The sequence below is a fragment of the Microchirus variegatus genome (genome assembly GCF_963457635.1).
Source record: "Microchirus variegatus genome assembly, chromosome: 19".
Taxonomy (NCBI): domain Eukaryota; kingdom Metazoa; phylum Chordata; class Actinopteri; order Pleuronectiformes; family Soleidae; genus Microchirus; species Microchirus variegatus.
This window is the reverse complement of record NC_139820.1, coordinates 8,736,674-8,745,002: the sequence shown is the minus strand read 5'-3', so window position 1 is coordinate 8,745,002 and position 8,329 is coordinate 8,736,674. Positions and strand designations below refer to the sequence as shown.

The window sequence follows — 8,329 nt, the reverse complement described above, 5'->3', positions numbered from 1 at the left end:
CCTTTTAAATGAATCCAACTTTTACTTTTATTTAAATTCGTGACTAAGTGGATTTATTTAATTTTAAATGAACCAATTAATCACACTTTGTTTTTTCACAGGATAAAAGAGAAAAACCAGCCTATGTATATATAAATATGTATATGTGTGTATATACATGTGTGTATATACATGTATATGTACATATATGTATGTACATATGTGTGTATATATGTATGTACATATGTGTGTATATATATATATATATATATATATATATATATGAATGTACATGTGTGCGTATGTATGTATATGTACATATGTGTGGTGTATATGTACATATGTGTGGTGTATATATATATATGCATGTACATGTGTGTGTATATATATGCATGTACATATGTGTGTGTATATATATATATGCATGTACATATGTGTGTGTATATATATGGCTCAGTGGCTGTAGTTGGCGTCATAAACTCCTCCTCAAACGCTGTAATAACAAGAGGCCTCTGTGTGCTTGATCAGCAGTTTACAAGCTGTTCGCTCCCGAGTTACTGCACCTGCTCCAACACCACAGTCTGTGGTTTGACATCTTAAAAAGTGTTTTGTGTCCTCGATGTGGAAAACGCTTCCTCAGCTAAAGAGGAAATGAAGAAGAGGAGAAAGAGCAAGAGCATGACTGTATACAACCCTGTGTGTTTATTAGGTCAACTAAACATACAATTTAACAGCATGTTAAACTGTCACAATTTATTTCACTTGACACAACTGTTATATATTTGCTCCTCTGTCCCTAACTGTACCTCGCTTCCCTCTTGCCGTTGCCGTCCCCACTTTTCTTTTCACCCCAATCGGTCGAGGGATAGGCTGATTCAGAGATTTCTTTCTGAGATTCAGGGATTTCATCCTGAGATTCAGAGATTTCTTTCCTGAGATTCAGGGATTTCATCCTGAGATTCAGAGATTTCTTACTGAGATTCAGAGATTTCTACCTGAGATTCAAAGATTTCTTCCTGAGTTTCAGAGATTTCTTCCTGAGATTCAAAGATTTCTTCCTGAGATTCAAAGATTTCTTCCTGAGATTCAAAGATTTCTTCCTGAGTCAGAGATTTCTTCCTGAGATTCAGAGATTTCTTCCTGAGATTCAAAGATTTCTTTCTGACATTCAAAGATTTCTTCTCGATTCAGAGATTTCTTCCTGAGATTCAGAGATTTCTTCCTGAGATTCAGAGATTTCTTCCTGAGATTCAGAGATTTCTTCCTGAGATTCAAAGATTTCTTCCCGAGATTCAGAGATTTCATCCTGAGATTCAGAGATTTCTTCTTGAGATTCAAAGATTTCTTTCCCGAGATTCAGAGATTTCATCCTGAGATTCAGCGATTTCTTCCTGAGATTCAAAGATTTCTTCCCGAGATTCAGATTTCATCCTGAGATTCAGAGATTTATTTCCCAAGATTCAGAGATTTCATCCTGAGATTCAGAGATTTCTTCTTGAGATTCAAAGATTTCTTCCCGAGATTCAGAGATTTCATCCTGAGATTCAAAGATTTCTTTCCAGAGATTTCTTCCTGAGATTCAAAGATTTCTTCCCGAGATTCAGAGATTTCATCCAGAGATTCAGAGATTTCTTACCCAAGATTCAGAGATTTCACCCTGAGATTCAGCGATTTCTTTCCGAGATTTCATCCTGATATTCAGAGATTTCATTCTGATATTCAGAGATTTCTTTCCCGAGATTCAGAGATTTCTTCCTGAGATTCAGAGATTTCTTCCTGAGATTCAGAGATTTCTTTCCTGAGATTCAGAGATTTCTTTCCTGAGATTCAGGGATTTCATCCTGAGAGTCAGGGATTTCATCCTGAGATTCAGAGATTTCTTTCCTGAGATTCAGGGATTTCTTCCTGAGATTCAGAGATTTCTTCCTGAGATTCAGAGATTTCATCCTGATATTCAGAGATTTCTTTCCCGAGATTCCTTTCCTGAGATTCAGGGATTTCATCCTGAGATTCAGAGATTTCATCCTGAGATTCAGAGATTTCTTCCTGAGATTCAAAGATTTCTCTCTGAGATTCAAAGATTTCTTCCTGCCATTCAGAGATTTCTGAATCTTTAGTTAGGACTTTAGGAAGTTTAGGTCTTAAATTTGCTTTAAAAATTGATAAAAATGTGAAAATCTACACTTTGGAAACATCTCTGACTACATTTGTAAATATTAGTACACCATGTACGTACAAAGGGCTCATAACAAAATGCTTAATCATTCATATTTGTGTTTATGTTGAAACAACAGAAGGAAACAGCAGATTTCACCCTCTGTCAGGACGCGGTGGAGATGAGGTCAGCAGCTGTCGGGGCGTCAAGGTCACAAACCTGCACACGTCACGCTGCTCTCACATCTCTGCTGTTGATGCCACTGATCCTGTTGAGTTGCAGTGTACCGGGGGGGGAAGAGCCCGCATGGCGCACATGGCGTAGCTTTCATTCTGGCGTATCATCGCCTCGCACTGACGTGTGTTGCTGTGTCTTAAAGCGCGTGACCTCCGCAGACGGATCTTTATTGTGATGCCACAGATGTGCGGATCGTCTCGGTCCACAGGAGCACTGACGTCAGCCGCCTTTTTTTTTTGTTGACCTTTGGAAGCAAAAATGAGCAGAGCGGGGTTAGTTTGTGCGTAATGATGATGATGATGATGACGACGTGGTATTGCTAGTGAAACCGGGAAAAAAAAAATATTGAATGTCAGTGTCTGGCTCTATTTCAGGATTTCACATTTCACTCCCTGTGCTGCTCTCCTCCAGCTTCTCCCACAAAATAATTCACACTTCTGAAGTGAAAATAGAAATAACAACCCCTCATCTCACCTCAGCTCACAGCTGTTATTCCTCCACCACAGGCCATAATCTGGTATTTATGGAGCGCTTATTTACATTTTTTTACACTGCTGAGTGTGTGAGAAACACTCATTCAGATGCTGTACATGACACCTTTTCATTCTTGATTGTCTGTCACTAGTTCATCACATTGGCAGTGATTCAGAGAGCTTCACTTTCCTGAAATGTTCTTTACTGTTTAGGAGCTTTTGATAAAGTGGTAGAAGGTGAATGAATGAAGGATCGATTATTAACCCCTAACCCTCCTAAATGCTACACACTGGACCTTTTATGTCATCACTTGATCTTGTGTTGCAATGGATCTAAGTCTCTTTGTGGTTTTTTTTTTTTTTTTTTTTTTTTAAAGGAGACATATTATACCTTATTTCTACAAGTTAACCTAGTTCCCTGGTGTCCTAATGAACATGTCTGTGGCATGATTTTGGTCAAAATACCTTAAGAATGAAGCACAACAGCAGTTCACAACAGCCTTGTTCAAAACGCTCGCTTTTGAGTGACTGTCTCTTCAAATGCAAATGAGACACAGGAAACTAGGTCAGCGCTAACGGCAGCTAACAGCAGTTAGCATTTGAAAAAGCCATCATTTCCCCGACTCTAGCCGGCACATTGTGGTCATATATAAACTATATCCACTGGACACGTAAATCCTCTGAGCCTCCTCCTGAGGCTGGAAGTTTGTGTAGAAACCGTGTGCGGCACTGTGGAGCCGAGAATAGAACACTTTTTGCGCACTTCCGCTCTTCCGGATACTATTGCGACGTAGCAATGAGTGCGGAAGTCGACATCGCGCGTTTTAACTCCTGTACTTAGACTGAGTATTAAAATGATTAAAAGGTTGATTTAGCATGTTATCTCTCTTTAAAGTCACGTCATATTAGAGAGTTGGATTCAATTTGATCCTAATACTTGTTGTAATTGACAGAAACACTGTGTCGAGCAGTGTATGGCTTTTATTTTCACGGTCAAATTTATGTCAGGTGGACGCCTCCCTCGGGAGGTGTTCCGGGCATGTCCCGCCGGGAGGAGACCCAGAGGAAGACCCAGGACACGCTGGAGTTCTTGGGGTTCCCCCGGAAGAGCTGGAGGAAGTGTCCTGCGAGAGGGAGGTCTGGGCATCCCTTCTCAGACTGCTGCCCCCGCGACCCGGCCCTGGATAGAACGGTAGAAGATGTATTTATTATCATTTTTAATACCTTACCTCTGTTGTTGTGCGAATGAGAACTGTATCTCAGAGCCACTGTCTGATGAAAAAGAAACTGTATATTGTTTAGGGGTGAAGTGGTGCTTCAAGTAGATGATGACATGTTTATGCTCTCTTTGCAGCATTTGTCGTTTATCCCTTCTCGCTGTTTCTAATTTGCGTCTCGTTATAGGGGGAACCGCATCTGCAGCACGTCCCCCCGTAAGCCCGGTGTGGTACTGACAGCACACCTCATCCCTCTGTGGTGCTGGCCTGCACACACAGAGCAGATCTGTTGCTCTGTGTGTATGTCGTATATATCACATATCAACAACCCCGCACCCTGCTGCCTGTCGCCAAGTCAGCTGACAGATGATGTGGCACAGGAGCTTTGTGTCACTGCCTCTCTGCTCTCCCTCCATCCATCCATCCATCTACATGGTAAGCATGTAGGTTGTTCGCGTTAAAAAGCGCCAGAGACAGGAGACGCTGGAGGCTCTCCCAAAATTGTTGATATTGGAATAAGTTTGATCACACAATAGTTTACCGTGAACATCTGCTGACAAAAATTGGAGCTCTTCACAACAAACACTCTCCCTCTCAGTTACCCGCACCACACCGATTTACGGTGGTGGGGTGGGGTGGGGTGGGGTGTGACACACCCGCACCACACCGATTTACGGTGGTGTGGTGGGGTGGGAAACACCGATTTACGGTGGTGTGGTGTGGTGGGACACACCACACCGATTTACTGTGGGTCAAAAATGTGTGAAATAAAATGGCATAACCCCTTCCATTCATGTCTCTGGAAACGCCGGGGGAGAAGCTCCTGCCCCTCCCTCGGTCCCACCACACCACCACTCTAATGCCGCTCCGCACCACCGAGTAATGTCTTGGGACCACGAGGTGGAATCGAACCAGCCACCACCGGACTGGTACAACCTTACTGTTGTGAACGAAACCACTACGCCACACATCCCTGAGAGATTTGGTAGCTCTTGGTGCTTTTCAGTGTTCACTTTGGATGTGGCACCTTAAATGTTGGAGGATAAGGGAATCGAACCCAGAACCTCAAGGTCCTGATGACTACTCCTTAACCAGTTGAGCTAACTCCACACTCATTCTTTCATTTTTCGAACTCCTATTTACTGTTTGTGGTTGAATATTGTATTTAAAATTCAGTACATGTAAGATTCAAACCCATATTCACAGGACCCAAGGGTTGAACCCATGACCTCAGGATCCTGATTACTGCTCCTTAACCAGTTGAGCTAACTCCAGACTCTTTCTCTGATTCTTCGAACTCCTATTTACTCTTTCTGGTTGAATATTGTATTTAAAAATCAGGCCATGCAAGATTTGAACCCATACTCACACGAATCTCAGGAACTTGAGTCATTCTCTTAGTCCCATGAGCTATTTGTCCTTGTGTGCTTATTTGCTAAATTTGGAAGCCTTTCAATAATCAAACCTATGACTTCAACGTATTGAACTACTTGATAATGTCTTTTCAGCACGAGAGCCCAGCCAAACAGTTATGGCGCTTTTCCACTAGCTCCGGGCTACACGGCACTGAGCGACACGACACGAAACGGCACGGTTTAGTTGTGTTTCCACTACAGAGAACGTACCTTCTCAACGTGGGCGTGGTTATCACAACACGGCTGCAACCCGGCTGCGCGAAACTGCTATGACGTCTTATACGCGAGACACACACGCATATAAACAATGACGGACGTGGACTCGTTCTGTTGCTCGGTCTGTGGCATTTGTTCACACACAGAAGAGAAGATCGCCAGAAAAAGCTACAGGCGGCAAGAAGAAATACTGTGGAGGAGTACAGAGAAGTTTGGGAAGTCATACATCATGAAACTGAAGATGAGATGTTACGAGACGACGAGTGAGGGTAAGCTAATATAGTTGCTATCGCTAACTAGCTCATATACAGTACTGTGCAGAAACGATGTTGTTTTTTTGAGTATGTAATACTCATGCATGTCTTGAACCAGAAACATTAATTAAGGTTCCACTCCAGTATTAACAGAGTTGTGTTATTGTTCAAGTGTAAGGGTCGATCACACTAAATACTGGACACCTGTAGAGGATGTTTTTTTTAAAACAACAAAAAACTGCATACATATATTCTGATTGTGTTCCAGTATGGTGAAATAGAAATAATGATCCTCTATTGTCATTATAGCAACAATCTAATGGTGGCCTCAGACTTCTACATAGTACTGTACAATTGTACAGCGTAGTAATGACCGAAAGCAATCTCTATTTTTGGTATTCTGGTATTAACGTAAGCATGCTGCCTGTGTGTTTCAGATGGTTCTGTCACTCCTGAAAAGGAATGACTGTGATGTCCAGCTGGTGAAATCCATGGTGGTGATGACCTGCTGTGCTCTGCATAACCTGTGTGAAAATCATGGTGAGACCTATGACACTGAATGAGATGCACACACAGCAGCTACAGTGGTTGAACCTGTGGTGGCAGTGGCACAGGGTGTAGAGGATGGCAGAGATGTAGGTGAGGGCCTGATGTGTCACTTGTTGTGAATTTGTAAAATGCTTTATTATTGTACTGTTTTTCACTGAATTACAAATAAAAGTTTGTACTTTCTGCAGAGATGTCTCCTTTTGTCTGTATACGTTTTGTTTGTAAAGGCTGCCACAATTAAAAGAAAAGAAATACGCATGACGTAATCACATAAGTCACATTGTTGTTTATTCAAACAAAAAAACACAGCAAACCAAAGTTAAATTGCACAGCAAATCAAATAAACTGTACATAGGTGGTGGAGTCTTAGGACAGGAGGGAGGAAATAGGTCGCATGCTCCTGCCACCTATTGCCTGGACAAGCTGCCCAATCACTCAAAGGAATGCGTGGTTGAACGCAGCACTCTCGTGATGTGGCGGTTACGTTGTGTCCGGTTCCACTCCTGCTACTGAACATCTTCCACCTGAAGCTCTGCGAGGACAGCTGTGTGCTTCTTTTTCTCTTCCCTACATAACACTATAGAGAAGAGAAAAGGGGTTATTAATCAAACCATTAAGGAAATACACAAATGCTGTAAATCATGTTTATTATTTCTTACCAGTTGCACAGATCTGTGGTCTGTGGCGAAGTTGGTGCCCCCGATAACGAAGCAGCTGATGGCTCTGCTGGGGTGGATGAACACTCCTCACATATGGAATGGGATTCTTGAACAAAAGAAGTGTATACATACGCTGTAATTACACGCATAACAATATATATATATTCAGCCACAGACTGAAACACCCTAAATGAAGGAGCTTTATCATTATTATTATCCTTTATTCCTCCCTGCAGCTGTTAGCTCTCAGTAGACAACATATAACCAGGCTCCTCATCCCATGTGCAATATACTGTCTTTTTGAAAAAGTGTAATATAGACATATAATATCCGATGCTCATTCTCTGTCTATAATGTAAATATAGAACCCATACTGTATATTCTGGTCTAGTCTGTTTTAACACGCAAAGACAAAACGTTACACGGTAGTAAGTCTAATTCATGACTTGTACAAATCTGGTTTCTTTTACAGGTTTACGTAATGTTTTGTTGTAGGTTGAGCACCTAATAGCGACATTGCTAACTAGCTAGCCAACTACGTTGTCTCGTGTAAACAGACGGACAGAGATTACCGACACACATGATGTTACTTTTATAATGTCTTGTTTAAGCGAGTTTATTCTCAGCAGTAGTTAAACGTTGCTCTTAGGCTGAAAATAAAAAACTTACCGTTGGCGTGTGCAGAGTTATTGGAGTTGCTGTGTTACGCCGTGAGCGGACATCGACTCCCGGCAAGACCTGCTCGTTACGGGCGGCTCCGTCCAGCTCTCTGTATTTTGTCGTCTCCGATTAAACACAGGACAGTCTGGACCTCGTCGTTGGACCATGGAGTGTTCTTATGCAGAGTCGCCATGTCGAAGTATTTGCGCGCTACTATTTTTCGAAAAATGGTGAAATAGACTCCTGCATCCTGTATTTTATGTCGCGCTCATGACGCACCCAGTGACGACACTTCTGGCCAATCAGTTACCGGCAGTTTTGACCAATCAGCGCATAGTACCTGCGCATAGTACCGGCACCACGAATGGAACCTCACCACCGCAGGTACTAAAAATAGTGCCGAGTTCCAGGTACTACGCTAGTGGAAACACTCGCTAAACCGTGTCGTGTAGTGTAGTGCCGTTTAAAGTCGGGCCGGTGGAAAAGCGCCATTAGTGTAATGGTTTACACACAGG

General features: G+C 42.3%; 1 long non-coding RNA gene across 1 annotated transcript; it reads right to left on the bottom strand.

Moving 5' to 3' along the window:
* Nucleotides 1-6,872: 6,872 nt before the first annotated feature.
* On the bottom strand, nucleotides 6,873-8,083 carry LOC310941282. Its single transcript, XR_014593082.1, has 3 exons — nucleotides 7,824-8,083; nucleotides 7,155-7,260; nucleotides 6,873-7,072 (listed from the first exon to the last, which is right to left on the bottom strand). It is a non-coding gene; the product is annotated as an uncharacterized lncRNA (long non-coding RNA).
* Between the last annotated feature and the right edge of the window lie 246 nt (nucleotides 8,084-8,329).